Source organism: Pinus tabuliformis, chromosome 8, assembly GCF_031772625.1.
Source record: "Pinus tabuliformis cultivar Carrire ecotype Pingquan chromosome 8, CPIR1, whole genome shotgun sequence".
In the NCBI taxonomy this organism is placed as follows: domain Eukaryota; kingdom Viridiplantae; phylum Streptophyta; class Pinopsida; order Pinales; family Pinaceae; genus Pinus; species Pinus tabuliformis.
In genome coordinates this window covers 569,388,625-569,404,057 of record NC_142294.1, presented here as the reverse complement: position 1 = coordinate 569,404,057, position 15,433 = coordinate 569,388,625, and positions in this window count along the sequence as shown.

Genomic DNA, 15,433 nt, shown 5'->3' with positions numbered 1-15,433 from the left:
ATATACACATTAATTTCTACACATATTACCTTAATGCTTCTTCACAATAGAAATCAGAGCAATCTGATGCGCGTATATTGATATATCAACAAAATGGTTGTAGGTGATGATGCTTAATTTCTAAAAAATTATAAACTTATTTTGATTGAAACTTTTTGGGTTTATTCATATAACCATAGTACTTTCATCCTTGTGGAAATCTAATGCATCATTTGAAATATTTCCACAAATCAATTTCTACATTTTTTTAATGGAAAAATAATGTAAATAAGTGAGAAATTACCAAAAAGAATTATGCTTGTCCTTGGAAGCATGGTATTCATGTGCATAGATATGACGTAATACAATATAAGATGGCCTCCATGTAGAAATATGACTACCCTTTCTTCTCCCTTGTGCCTACACTTTTGCATGTCCTCATGCAAACAAGGTAGAGTTGTCAACTATAGAAATATGGTGTAGAATTGCAACTGATCAGGAAATTTTAATCTAAATCAAGAGACGCAATTCTACTCTACTACTCTACAAAAATTAATTCATAAGTTAGAACAACAATCTTAGACATGCATTAAGAAATAACACATGTGCACAATATTTTTATGGGGGAAAGCAACTGCTAAAACCCCTTAAGCTTGTGTTAGGGTCCCACCCTAACCCCCTTATTTATGTAGTGGGATCGAGTCATAGTTACGGTTAAGTAAAGAGTCAATAAAGCCCATATTAATAATTGTAAGTGGTTAACCCGCATTTAATGACGAGACCACAGTTAGTTGCAAATGGGCCATGGTATTAGATAGATGGTATTAATAAGAACCATGGTATTGCTCCATGGTATTGCATGTATGAGTCATATATAAAGGATAGAGACTCCATGCGAGGAGCATCGTGTCTTATTTTGTAATTGAGCTATGCTCTTTTGGAGGTTGCCCCCTCGAAGAGGCAAGTGAACATTGCTTTCTGAATAATAAAATACCTGCTGTTATTTCTCACTGTTCTATGTTCTGGGTATATTTCTATGCATATTTGGTATTCTTGTATCATCTTGCAGGTTAAGAGCATAACAAGTGGTATCAGAGCGCTTTCCAGGGCTGGTGGGATCTCCATTATTTAGCAATTTTTTTTTTTGGCTAGAGACGTGTTCCGGCGTCTTGAAACCACGGGATCTATCGTTGAGCGCATAAACCTGCGGATTTGGGAAGGCATGCACGCAGGAAATACAAGAGGTGGTCATGCTTGTTGGACTCCCTTGTAACCCCTGTGGGTACCCCTTCGAGTAGTAGCGCATTAGACAGAACCGTGTACGGACTTTCTTCCAAGTACCCTCTGGGTATATCGGAAGCCCCCTAGCTCCCTTGATAACCTCGCCATAGATAAACCATCACTCGTCTTGCTGCTACAGTACACCGAGAACAACACTCGGAAAGATTACTCGCCTGTACGATAGGGTAGTCGGGTTGTACGGCTAAGGGTATGGTTGATCCTCCTTAGTTAGTGCCCTGAAAAATTGGGCCGAGTACTACTGTCAGACCCTTATGTATATTACGATCTATAGCACCTGAAACTCCTCGAGACCATAGTTCCCTTTTCTATCTCTGGATCATGTATAATCTCTTCCAGATCAGATCTCGCAAGTGGGGTTTTGCAGTAGCAACAACAATCAGTCCCGCAGTTCAGATTTAACAGAACAACCATTCAAATCTATTGATCCATCAGATCCACCACATCACTCTATTCCACCACTCAGATCTATCTGCTCAGACATTCAGATCTCTCAGATCCACCAAATCTGCCATCCAGATCTGAGTAGTTGTGTGGGTTCCTATACCAAGGCGTGAATTTCGCAGGATTTTTGGCAGCATTGACATTTCATGGATTCGGCTACTGCAATAATCCTAAACAAGGAGTAAAACTCCGGTTGGAGTTTTCAAAAAAAATAAATCTCAGACCCCCGGGGTGCTTATTGGTGACCTATCCCATAAGAATCAGGACGACGAGCTGAGCAAGGTGGTACCATTCAATTGTTAGTGCCAAAAATAAAATAAAATCGGGTGGTCCCAAATTTCAAGTACATCAGATTGGTGCATGGTAGAAACTAGAGCTCAAGCTATGGCCAATGAGAAGATCGATAAACTTGAACAAGCCTTGAAAGACATCCAAGACCAATTGGCGACAATAACTACAACACTCTCTAAGGGCAAGGCGAAAGCCCGCGAGGAGGCGTATATTGGCAATGAACACAGTGAGGGTGAGTCTAGCCACTCTCTTCACCTCTGGGGCACCCACCAACAATCCCGTCTGCATCCACCCAAGCTGGATATGCATAAATTTGATGGTTCTCACCCAGTAGCATGGATATCACAAATGGAGCAGTATTTCAATCTGAATTACATCTTGGATAATGAGACTCAGCTTATGGTGGGAAGCATGTACTTGGACAATGAAAGATGGCAATGGTGGCAATGGCATCAACATTGCAATGGAAGGCCCTTGACTTGGAACACCTTCAAAAAAGCTCTTATAGAGTGTTTTGACCATGAATCTACTTTTTTGGTTCGTCTCACTAAGCTCCGATAGACTGGCACAATGGATGAATATATTACAACCTTTGAAGCCTTAGCTTTCCGCACTATGGGTCTCCAAGATGAGTTCTACACCGAATGTTTTATAAGTGGTCTTAAAGAGGCCATACAAGCTCACGTCCGACTGCACCACCCTCCCACATGGTCAGAGGCTTGCAAGGTAGCTCGTAAAGTTGAATGTGCGTTAGCGGCCCGGTCCAATCACCCAAATTTCACCACCAAGGGTCGCCCCCCACAGGCTCATAGCACTACTCAAACACTCAAGGTTCAAAAGGTGTCACCTGTGAAATGGCGGAAAGAAGAAAGCAGGGATTATGTTACTACTGTGATGAAAAATACTCCCCCGGTCATAAATGCAAGGAGCCCAAATTCTTTCAAATTGATGCTACTGATTACAACTCATTGGAAGAAGCCCCACCACTTGAGGAACCTGAGGAGGAAGAAGAGGACAACCAGAAGGACAATGTCCCTAACGAACCAATTATTTCGTTGCATGCTTTGGTAGGGATTTCTTCACCTCAAACTCTCAAAATCAGAGGTTTTATTAAGCATCGCCCAGTAGTAGTCTTGATTGATAGTGGAAGTACACATAATTTTATCCATCAAAGAGTCACGGAAGCAATGCATTGTTTTGTACGAGCAGTTTCTAACTTCCAAGTTCAAATTGTGGATGGGGGACCAATGAAATGTGACGGCCGTTGTGAAAATGTCAAACTTCAAATGGGGGATTATCAGTTGAAGGCCCACATGTTTTCCATACACATGGGAAGGTGCGACATTGTCCTCAGTGCTGAATGGCTTCCCACACTTGGGCCAATCACAATGGATTTCCAGGAGTTATATATGAGCTTTAAGTAGAACAACCACACACATACCCTCCGTGGTCTCCAGGCGGGAGCTCCCTCTATCATCAGCTCACATAGAATGGAAAAATTGTTAAAAAAGGGCCATCATGGAGTTATAGCTCAATTTAATGGCAACCAGGCCTTCGAACCCAATTCTCTTCTGATTCATCCTGAGATGCAACAGATTTTAAATAACCATCTGCCAGCCTTTGACAAGCCTCATGAGCTTCCACCCTCAAGAGGGGAACATGATCATAGCATCACTTTGGTCCTAGGGGCCCAACCACCATATGTGCGCCCATATAGATATCCGTTCGCCCAAAAGAATGAAATAGAAAAAATAATCAAGGAACTTTTGGAAGCAGGCGTCATTCGTCCCAGCATTAGTCCTTATTCATCACCGGTGGTCATGGTGCTCAAGAAAGATGGGGAATGGCGTATGTGTCCAGACTTCAGGGCCCTCAATAAGTTGACACTCAAAGATAAATTTCCCATTCCGGTTGTCGATGATTTGCTGGATGAATTAAATGGCACTCAATTCTTCACTAAGCTGGATCTTCTCTCAAGCTACCACCAAATTCGCATGAAAGAAGTCGACATTCCAAAGACTGCTTTTAGAACTCATGAAGGCCATTATGAGTTCCTGGTCATGCCATTCGGTCTTTGTAATGCCCCATCTACTTTTCAGAGCCTTATGAACCACCTCCTCAAACCATATCTCAGAAAATTTGTCCTTGTTTTCTTCGATGACATCCTCATCTACAGTCGCACTTGGGCGGCACATCTTCAGCATGTAGATCTACTCTTGCAACTGCTCCGCAAGCATAAATTATTTGTTAAGATGTCCAAGTGTTATTTTGGCATGAAAGAAGTTCAGTATTTGGGCCACATTGTGGGGCATGAAGGTGTCAGGGTGGACCCCAAAAATATCTAGGCAATGTAGGATTGGCCTCAACCTAAGACCTTGAAGAGCCTGAGAGGATTTTTGGGTCTCACGGGCTACTATCGCAAATTTGTCCACAATTATGGTCACATTGTGAAGCCCCTCACTCAACTCCTCAAGAAAAATTCATTCCTCTGGAATGATGAAGCACAACAGGCCTTTACAGCTCTCAAAAATGCCATGTGTTCCACTCCAGTCTTAGCACTACCCGACTTCACCAAATCTTTTTTCATTGAATGTGATGCTTCGGGTACAGGTATTGGGGTGGTCTTAATGCAGGAAGGTTGGCCCTTGGCCTTCAGAAGCCAACAACTAAGTGGGAAGAATCTAGGGCAATCTACCTATAAGAAGGAGATGATGGCCATCGTACATGCAGTAGATACTTGGCGACCTTACTTATTGGGGCGACGTTTCCAAATCCGCATAGACCATCACAGTCTTAAATATTTTTTGGAGAAACACCTATCCTCACCACAACAAAATAAATGGCTCACAAAAATGATAGGATATGATTATGAGATCATTTACAAGAAAGGGCGCGAAAATATTGTAGCAGATGCATTATCTCGCTAATTTGAGGAGGAAAGTACCCTACTTGCAATTTTCCTTCCCATTCCAGAATGGATTAAAGAGGCTCACAGGGAATGGTTTTCACATCCCTGGCTCTCCCAACTCATTACTCAACTGCAGGCGGATCCAAATTCCACCAAGGGCTACTCGTGGCAGGATGAGATTCTTCGCTACAAGGACAGAGTCGTAATATCACCAACATCCACCCTCAAAAGCCGCATTTTGGTAGAGTTGCACTCATTCCCCACTGCAGGACATTCAGGCTTTCAGAAGATGTATGCTCATACTAGAAGATCATTTTTTTGGATTGGATGAAAAAGGACATTCTTACTTTTGTAGCAAAATGCTGAAGGGGAGACAGTCAAAGCACCAAGCACATTACAACCATTGCCCATCCCGGCATCAATATGGACAGAGGTTTCAATGGATTTCATTACAGGTCTTCCGAAGTCTGGAAACAAGTCAGTCATCATTGTGGTTGTGGACCAACTTTCTAAGTATGCTCATTTTTGTGCCCTACCCCACTCTTTTACATCGACTTTGATCGCTCAATCTTTCATGGATCAGATCTTCAAATTACATGGCATGCCCACTTCTATTGTGTCTAATCGTGACCCGATCTTCACCAGTAATTTTTGGTAGGAACTCTTCAGGCTACAAGGTACCCAACTAAAACGCAGTACTTCCTATCATCCACAAACATATGGTCAAACTGAAGTAGTCAAAAAATGTCTGGAAACCTACCTTAGGTGTTTCACTTAAGAAAAGCAACATCTTTGGGTACAGTGGTTACCTCTAGCTGAATGGTGGTATAACACCAACTATCATGCCACCACCAAAGTGAGTCCCTATGAAGCAGTTTATGGTCAACTCCCTCCTTCCCCTACTTCTTATATCAAGGGGTGCTCAAAGGTACAAGCAGTGGATCAACTCCTACAGAACCACACAACTATGCTCGCCCATCTTAGAGAGAATCTTCATCAAGCTCAAAACCGCATGAAGCAACAGGTAGATCAGCATCGCTCAGAACGCCAATTTCAAGAAGGGGATCAGGTATTTTTGAGGCTGAAACCATATAAGCAAACATCACTCAAAGAAAAGGGTTGTCAAAAACTATCTCCAAAATTCTACGGACCGTATCAAGTACTTTAGCACATTGGAGAAGTGGCCTACAAGCTAGCATTGCCACCCACTGCAAAAATCCATCCAGTTTTCCATGTCTCATGCCTCAAGAAAGTGATTGGGAACAATTGCAGAATTCAAACCAGTCTACCTGAATTGGATGAAGAAGGGTCAATCTGGCTCCAACTTGAATAGGTCCTAGACACACGAGAACGACACCTATGTGGCCGCATGATCAAGTCCTCGTCAAGTGGAAAGACACCTCTCCGAAAGATGCAACCTGGGAACCAGCCACTATTCTTCAGCAGTTTCCGCAACTTCAGCCTTGAGGACAAGGCTATTCTTATGGGGGAGGGCATGTTAGGGTCCCACCCTAACCCCCTTATTTATGTAGTGGGATCAAGTCATAGTTATAGTTAAGTAAAGAGTCAATAAAGCCCATATTAATAATTGTAAGTGGGTAACCCGCATTTAATGACGGGACCACAGTTAGTTGCAAATGGACCATGGTATTAGATAGATGGAATTAATAAGAACCATGGTATTGCATGTATGATTCATATATAAAGGATAGAGACTCCCTGCGAGGAGCATCGTGTCTTATTTTGTAATCGAGCTCTGCTCTATTGGAGGTTGCCCCTCGAAGAGGCAAGTGAACATTGCTTTCTGAATAATAAAATACCTGCTGTTATTTCTCACTGTTCTATGTTCTGGGTATATTTTTGTGCATATTTGGTATTCTTATATCGTCTTGTAGGTTAAGAGCGTAACAGCCTGCTTGCATTAATCAAATGACTAGAGAATGTATTATAATTGCTTGCTCACTCTGAGATCAACCTGCAAGTGAATAACCTATCTCTCTACTCAATGAGAAGCTCTGACCTAGAATTAGTCAATTTATGCCTCTGCTTGAGCCCCTATCTCCTTGTGCAAATCATGAGGAATTAGGCTACTATTATTTAGGAATTTTTCTCCAATTAATTGCGCAATTCCCAAGGTTTATCATTTGGTTGCATGCAACACATGTACACTCTAAACTAGTCTACAAATGATGTTACACTGCCTTAGAATATCCACCACAACTAGTGAACTCAAATCTAGCTATTTTGTGTTGATTGATCAGTTAACTAGATTATCACTAAGTTAGATTATTGTCCCACTGCACAATTGACCTTCCACTAGTTCCATCAATTGTTAGAACTAGTTTAAATTAAAACAACTTGAAACAACTAACATTGATTGCTACAAATTAGAATCACACATGCTTAACTGAACTTCAAGCCCTCTAACTCGAATTTATTGAGCTAATTAAATCGTATGTATTTATGTCACATTTTCTCCTCTATTTTCAAAGTAAGTTGATAGGATTCCTCCATTGCCTTTGGAGTCATCATACTAATATCATCTTGAATATCCATTCTTAGTCAATTTATGTATCTAGCTACCTTCTCTACAGTGTATACCACATAACATGCTCTTATGCTAACTCTATAAAACTCTTCTATATATTCCTTTACAGTCATCATTATTTGCCTAAATAAAGAACGATGGTAGTGCTGGGGAAAAAATTTGCCACTAGTTTTGCAACCTTTTGATCCCAACTCCTGATCTTCTACTTATTATGCTTCCTCCTCTCTACCTGCACACCATCCCACCATATAGGTGTGTGCCCTTTCACCATAAATTTCTCTTTCTTCTCATCTTCCATCTCCTCATACTCAAAAAAAAAATTCCATGTCATTGATCCAACCGATAAGCTCTTCACGATTCAAACTACCACTATAGTTTGTAATGTATGACTTGGGTCATGAGGTGGATCCTAGAAATATTCTCAACATTCTCATCTCAATGGGTTCTTGAACAACTTCTTCTTCTCCTTGAGGTTCTTCTTCCTCACTTACATCACTAGGATCCCTTTTATCACCTTCTATGACATTTAGCCTTTCCTCCAAACATTGCATCACCCTCATCACTTCAGCGTTTTCTATTGGCCTTCTACCTCTTTGAACTCCTCTTAAAACTCTAATAGCCATGATTGAAACCTTCAAAAATGTGGAAAAAAATGGTGTGCAATAACAGGGCACACCATTTTTTTCCAGGAAATTAGCCTATTTTTGCTTGCAATAACAGGGCTTTCCAAAATTTGCACAATTGTAAAATGGGTTTTGATTTACCTGCTAACTATAGCATATCTCCAAATATTATAACATATAGTTCCAATGAAAATAGCACAATATCAAATAATCACCAATTCAAAACCTTGGTTCACCACCTATTTTTCTATAACATCAATTTTAACTATTTGTAATTGACTATATTCTTATTATTCACATTTTCTATCATTCAACACAATGACATTGTCACTTTACATTCAAAATTTTTATTTCATCATTTTTCATCATTAAAGTTATTAACAATATTTATAATCTCAACAAACTAAGGTAACTAAGAAAATTTAAAATTAAAATGACTAGATTAATCTGAAACATATTTAGCATAGTTAAAATGATTATATTAATATTAGACAAATTTACATATTATCTCTTACCTCGTACTGTCCTCTCTCCCTCTCTCTCCATCTTCCTTATCACTCCCACTCTCTAGACCCACCTTTCTCTCTCTATTTCTTTCTTCTTACCTCTCTCTCTCTCTCTCTCTCTCCAATTATGTTACTATATCCCTCCCTCTCCCCTCTCTCCTTCTCTCTCCCATTCTCTCCATATCTCCTTCTTTGTCTCTTTATCTCACCCCCAAACATACACACACTCTCTTTGTCTCTCCCTTTTCACTCCCTCTCTCTCTCCACTTCTCACTCTATATGTATTTATTCTTCCCTCCCTATCCCTCCCTCTCTCCTCCTCTCTCTCATACTTCCTCTCTCTCCCTTTATCTCTTCCCCCATCTCTCTCTCTCTCTCTCTCTCTCTCTCTCTCTCTCTCTCTCTCCCTCCTTCCCTCTACCCTCTAATCCTCTCTCTTCCCCCATCGCTCTGCTCCGCACTCCCAAGTCTTGTCTCTCGTTCTTCCTTTCTCTCCCTTTCCCTCCTCTCTTTCAAGTCTTGTCTCTCATTCTTCCTTTCTCTCCCTTTCTCTCCTACCTCCCTCTATCTCCCCCCATCACTCTCTCTCTCTATATATCTCCAACTATGTCACTATATACCTCCCTCTCTCCTCTCTCCTTGTGTCCCCCTTCTCTCTATCTATCTTTCTTTGTATCATTATCTAACCCCTAAACATACACTCTCTCTCTACATCTCTCCCTTGTCACTCCCACTATCTCTCTGCTTCTAGAACTCTCTTTCTTTGTTCTTCCTTCCCATATATATCTAGAGTTAATATATATCATGATATCATGATATATTAATATATATTATAATATAACATATTTAATATTGTATTAATCCAAAGTTATTAAATTTAATAATATTAATATTATGATATTTTTCCCTTGGAAAAATGCAGATCAACCCTGAAGGGCCTAATCCCAAGGGCGTCAAGGAGAATTGACCCTGTGACTTGTTATCACCCCAAGAAACTCTCCTAGGTTGTATATCGGAGATGCTTGGGAACATTACAAACTCAACTAAATGTTGGATAAATGGTGGATGAATGAAACAAATGCTGCATATTCAAGCCAGATAACCACTTCTACTATGATTGACCCCAGACATGGGTGAACACCCCCAGACTACAAGGCTTTTAACCACCAATTACTCACAGTTTGAGGACAAGGTGATAATGGAGAAGACTGACCACACCAGTAGATGCACAGGACCCTGTGATGGCCGGCTGCAACCAGTTAAAAGGTTTGTAAATCTAGTTTCTAATATATAGATAGGATGACAGCTCTCTATGCATTAAACAACAGAAACCTGCATACATGTTCAATGATACATGCTAAATCCTAACACAGAGGTGGGATGATAGCCCCTTTGATGCTAAACATTCACAGCACATGAACAAATGCAAAACAGGCACAGCCTGGAACGAGAAGAAGAAGTGGAAAGTGAGCAATTGACAGCAAAAGAAGCTTGTATTAATTGGAAATGAAGACCAGACGCTGCAGGTTAAAAAATAGTTATAGTCTCAAGAAGTTGAACCTTACAACAGAGTCACCTTCATCTAACACTCATCCAACTGTTACATCGTGTGTCTGGGTATATATAGAATCTGTTTACAAAATTTCTCTGCTAGGCTATGCATGGAGGGATCATAATGGATCACCAACCGCTCTAATTGCTTGGTATGGTCCTCTGCTGCAACTTGACAATGTTGGTGAACAAAAGTGATCTTCTCTGATATTCTGTTGTCCTTCATGAGCAGGTGGAGTGTAATATGGAAGACATTTCATGACTGATAAATGTGTTTAACTGCTCGAGGCATGTCCTTTTCGCTCTTGGCCATTCTGTTTCTTGAATGCAGTTGTTGAAAATGAAATGCACTAGGTACGGGCGAACCAGCCACTTTCTTCTTTTAGGAGCATGTAGTGATTGGGGTGAGAGGAATGCACTGAAGAGGGGGGATATCAACCATTGGATCACACAGATAGGCGACGGATATGACACAACGGGAAAAATGGAAGAAACGGGAGAAAACAACCGTGAGCCGTTGGATCCCGAGCGAGCAGATCCAATGGATATCAGGCAGAAGAAGTAGCACGGGCGATAACGAGCGGGGAATTGAGCTTGAGCGGTAAGTGGTATGTATCGCACCACTTTGGGGAGGAAGGCAGAGATTGGTTTGCAAGAGAGGCGATTTTTGATCGCGATCAGGTTGCATCGCAATATCACATCGGCGGAAGATAAAGGACAAAGCCATAACACACATGGGTGCGATTTGTGATAGTGATCAGATCGCATCGCAGTATCGCGTCGGCGGAAGTTGGGGGCGAAACCTTAAAAAACACATGGATGCGATATGCGATAGCGATCAGATCGCATCGTAATATCGCATTAGCAGAAGACAAGGGGCGAAATCAGGCAGCGGGGTAAATGTGCGATTGCGATCAGATCGCATCGCAAGGGGAAAACCGAAGGTAGTGGGGTGAAAGGGAAGAGAGAAGATGAAGGAAAATGGAGGAAAAGAATGCTGCGATCTGCCTTTCTGAGCATAAGCACACAACCAAGCTGGTATTTGGTCCTCCAAATGCTGAAGTATGTAGCATAGCTAACCCTGGCTCCTTCTGGGGATAAGATCCTCCCTATGAGGTCTCAAGAACTGCAGACCAATGCCTTCATAGAAAATCAGCTTAAACAACATTTGCCTAGTATTCCATTGGGCATGGAGTCAAACTAAGTCTACATAAAAACCTGTAAAATACAATGCTGACAATTATTAAGGCCTGGGAGCCTTAAACAAAATATTCAAAAACTGGCCAATTGATGGGCCACCAAAACTGTTTCTCCTGCTCTCAGCCCGGTTCATCATAGATCAGCAGGACTGGATTGATTTGATCCTCTACATCAAAGAGTTTAGGACATTTGATCTTGCCAGGTAGAAATGGATCAAATTTCATCCCCTTTCTGTGTATTTTCTTCCTTGGATGTTCTTCATGGGAGCCTTCGTACACCTCTTGAATGATCATGGTTGTTGTGTACTTCTCTGTGTCATTTATGGTCTGCACAACTAATATGCATAATGAACCATTGTTTTCTTGTGCAGGAGGCACAAAGACATCATCTGCTCCAGCATCTTTCATAGAACAGTCCTCATCCAAGGAAGAATCCCAAACTGGGCATCCTCTTCCTCTATCACCAGGCAAGCTGCCTTTTCAATCTGTGCGGAGGCCATCTGGGCAGACATCAGAATATCAAGACTGATTTGATCAGTATCAGCCTCAGACCTTGAATTATGGCTTGCCTCAGAGTTCAAGGGGCAACTTAGAGGGATTGTCATTTGAGCAGACAGAGAAACATGAGATGATGGGGAGCTTTCTTCTCCCTTTATGATCACTGGACTGGGGACAAAAGCAGGCTGGAAAATTGGCAGATCTACATAGCCATGTGAAGATGAGCAGGCTTCAAGCACAGATTATTGGAAGAAGGGACCTGCTGCTAGTTGATTTTGCTAACAATCTTGTTGTTCTGCAGGTACAACAAACTGATTAGCAGTGCTCTTGGATACTGCTTCTTCGTAAGCAACTCTGGTTAGGAAAGGGGCACTACCCTTATATTCCAGACTGTGGACCTCCTCTTCATCAAATTTCTCTTCTTTTGAATGCTGCTCAACTCTTAACCTGGAAACTTCAAAGGCCAATAGCTCTATCATCCTAGCCATTTCGTCGATCTTATGATCTGAGGATGATGGGAGCCCATCCCTCTGCGAGTTCCCAGACTCGGTATAATCATAGAGAAGATCCTCTTTCTCCCCCCAGTGCTTTAAGAACACATCATCTAAGGTCTCAATATCTGTTATGGACCTAGGGGCTAATTCTTCAAACCATTTTCTAGCCTCCCCCTCTAGGCTTTGGAAAAAAACCCTCATCCACACATCCTCTTCATAGATATCCAGGTTATCAGCATAATAATAAAACGACTTTATATGCTCTTCAGCTGATATTTCTTCTGCACCAGTAAACTTAGGCATAAATTCTTGATAGTCTCCTACAGGCATGCCATGCAATGGGACAGTCAAGACCAGGGGTCCATACCTAGCAGCAAATATTCATTCTATCTTTGTAAGGGCTTGCTGACTTGCCATGGCTGAGGTATGCGAAAGGGATACTGGTGGTCTGAGTGGAATGGATCAATGAAAAGAATGACAGAAACCGAGGAATACAATGGACAACATGAATGCTTCTTACAATTGAGGTCCGAAAGGGAAATGAATGGAGAAGGAGCTGAATGAATCTCTAATGCTTCTATAATGTTTTCTTCTGCTTATGATCTTCTCAGGGTCAGGCACTGATTCAACTAGTGATTCTGGAGATATCTTCGAACGTGCCTCACCAGCTGCGCTAGAACTTCAATGTGGAGTCGCCAAAGGATGGCCTTCCTCTAGTGGAGTCACCAGATAGATGATTACAACCAAAATATGTGCCCAGACCTTGTCTATCATCAAAATCTGGAACTGTGTCGTCTCCCAGGGAAGCTGAGCTTCGCTTCTCCTCTCCCTAGAAACGGCGCCAATTAATGTTATCACCCCAAGAAACTCTCCTAGGTTGTATATCGGAGATGCTCAGGAACATTACAAACTCAACAAAATGTTGGATAAATGGTGGATGAATGAAACAAATGCTGCATATTCAAGCCAGATAACCACTTCTACTATGATTGACCCCAGACATGGGTGAACACCCCCAGACTACAAGGCTTTTAACCACAAATTACTCACAGTTTGAGGATAAGGTGATAATGGAGAAGACTAACCACACCAGCAGATGCACAGGACCCTGTGATGGTCAGCTGCAACTAGTTAAAAGGTCTGTAAATCTAGCTTCTAATACACAGATAGGACGACAACTCTCTATGCATTAAACAAAAGAAACCTGCATACATGTTCAATGATACATGCTAAATCCTAACACAGAGGTCGGATGACAACCCCTCTGATGCTAAACATTCACAGCACATGAACAAATGAAAAACAGGCACAGCCTGGAACAAGAAGAATAATTGGAAAGTGAGCGATTGACAACAAAAGAAGCTTGTATTAATTGGAAATGAAGATCAGACGTTGTAGGTTACAAAAGAGTTACAGTCTCCAGAAGTTGAACCTTACAACAGAGTCACCTTCATCTAACACTCATCCAACTGTTACATTGTGTGTCTAGGTATATATAGAACCTGTTTACAAAATTGCTCTGCTAGGATATGCATGGAGGGATCATAATGGATCACCAACCGCTCTAACTGCTTGGTATGGGCCTCTGCTGCAACCTGACAATGTTAGTGAACAAAAGTGATCTTCTCAGATATTCTGTTGTCCTTCATGAGCAGGTGGAGTGTAATATGGAAGACATTCCATGACTCATAAATGCGTTTAACGGCTCGAGGCATGTCCTTTTCGCTCTTGGCCATTCTGTTTCTTGAATGCAGTTGTTGAAAATGAAATGCACCAGGTACAGGCAAACCAACCACTTTCTTCTTTCAGGATCATGTAGTGATCGGGGTGAGAGGAATGCACTGAAGAGGGGGGATATCAGCCGTTGGATCGCACAGATAGGCGGCGGATATGACACAGTGGGTAAAATGGAAGAAACTGGAGCAAACAACCGTGAGCCGTTGGATCCTGAGCGAGCAGATCCAACAGATATCGGGCGGAAGAAGTAGCACAGGCGATAACGAGCAGGGAATCGAGCTTGAGCAGTAAGTGGTATGTATCACACCGCTTTGGGGAGGAAGGCGGAGATTGGTTTGAAAGAGAGGTGATGTGTGATTGTAATCAAATTGCATCGCAATATCACATCAGCGGAAGACAAAGGACAAAGCCATAACACACATGGGTGCGATTTGTGATAGCGATCAGATCGCATTGCAATATTGCGTTGGTGGAAGTTGGGGGCGAAACCTTAAAACACACATTGATGCGATATGCGATAGCGATCATATCACATCGCATTATCGCATCGGCGGAAGACAAGGGGCGAAATCAGGCATTGGGGTAAATGTGCGATTGCAATCAGATCGCATCGCAAGGGGAAAAATGGAGGCAGCAGGGTGAAAGGGAAGAGAGAAGATGAAGGAAAATGGAGGAAAATAATGCTGTGATCTACCTTTCTGAGCATAAGCACACGACCAAGCTGGTATTTGGTCCTCCAAATGCTGAAGTATGTAGCATAACTAACATGACCTTCCAATCGGCAAGGTACTTAACAAAGTGGACTCGACCAATTGAGTTAAACCTTGGGGCTAGTATTAATATTATAATATATTAATATGAATATTAGATTTAATAATAATAATAATAATAATAATCATCTTTTAATATTAATATTTGGGTTAATAATGTTTTTTTGCATGGTATTAATAATCATTTGGCCCATGGTATTTGGTCCATAGGCTTGGTATATAATTAGATGTTGATTTCTAATCCTATTTGATATATTCTTATTTATTTACCATACTTCTTTATACCTATTTTATATTTATTTATTTACTACACCTCTTTTATAAATATGATATTTGGCCCATGGTATTATTAATTATTTGTCCCATAGTATTTGGCCCATAATATTCACCTAGATAAAACCTCTTTTTCGAGCTTTTGTAAATATAAAGAGGTTTATGGAGTAAATATAAAAAGAGGTTTTATTTATTTACCATACCTTTTTTTTTTAGTGTTCGTAAACCTCTTTATATTTTGAATTTAATTGTGTTTATACATAATAATGATTAGATTGATTTTTAAATAGGGATGACATTAGATTAAAAATGT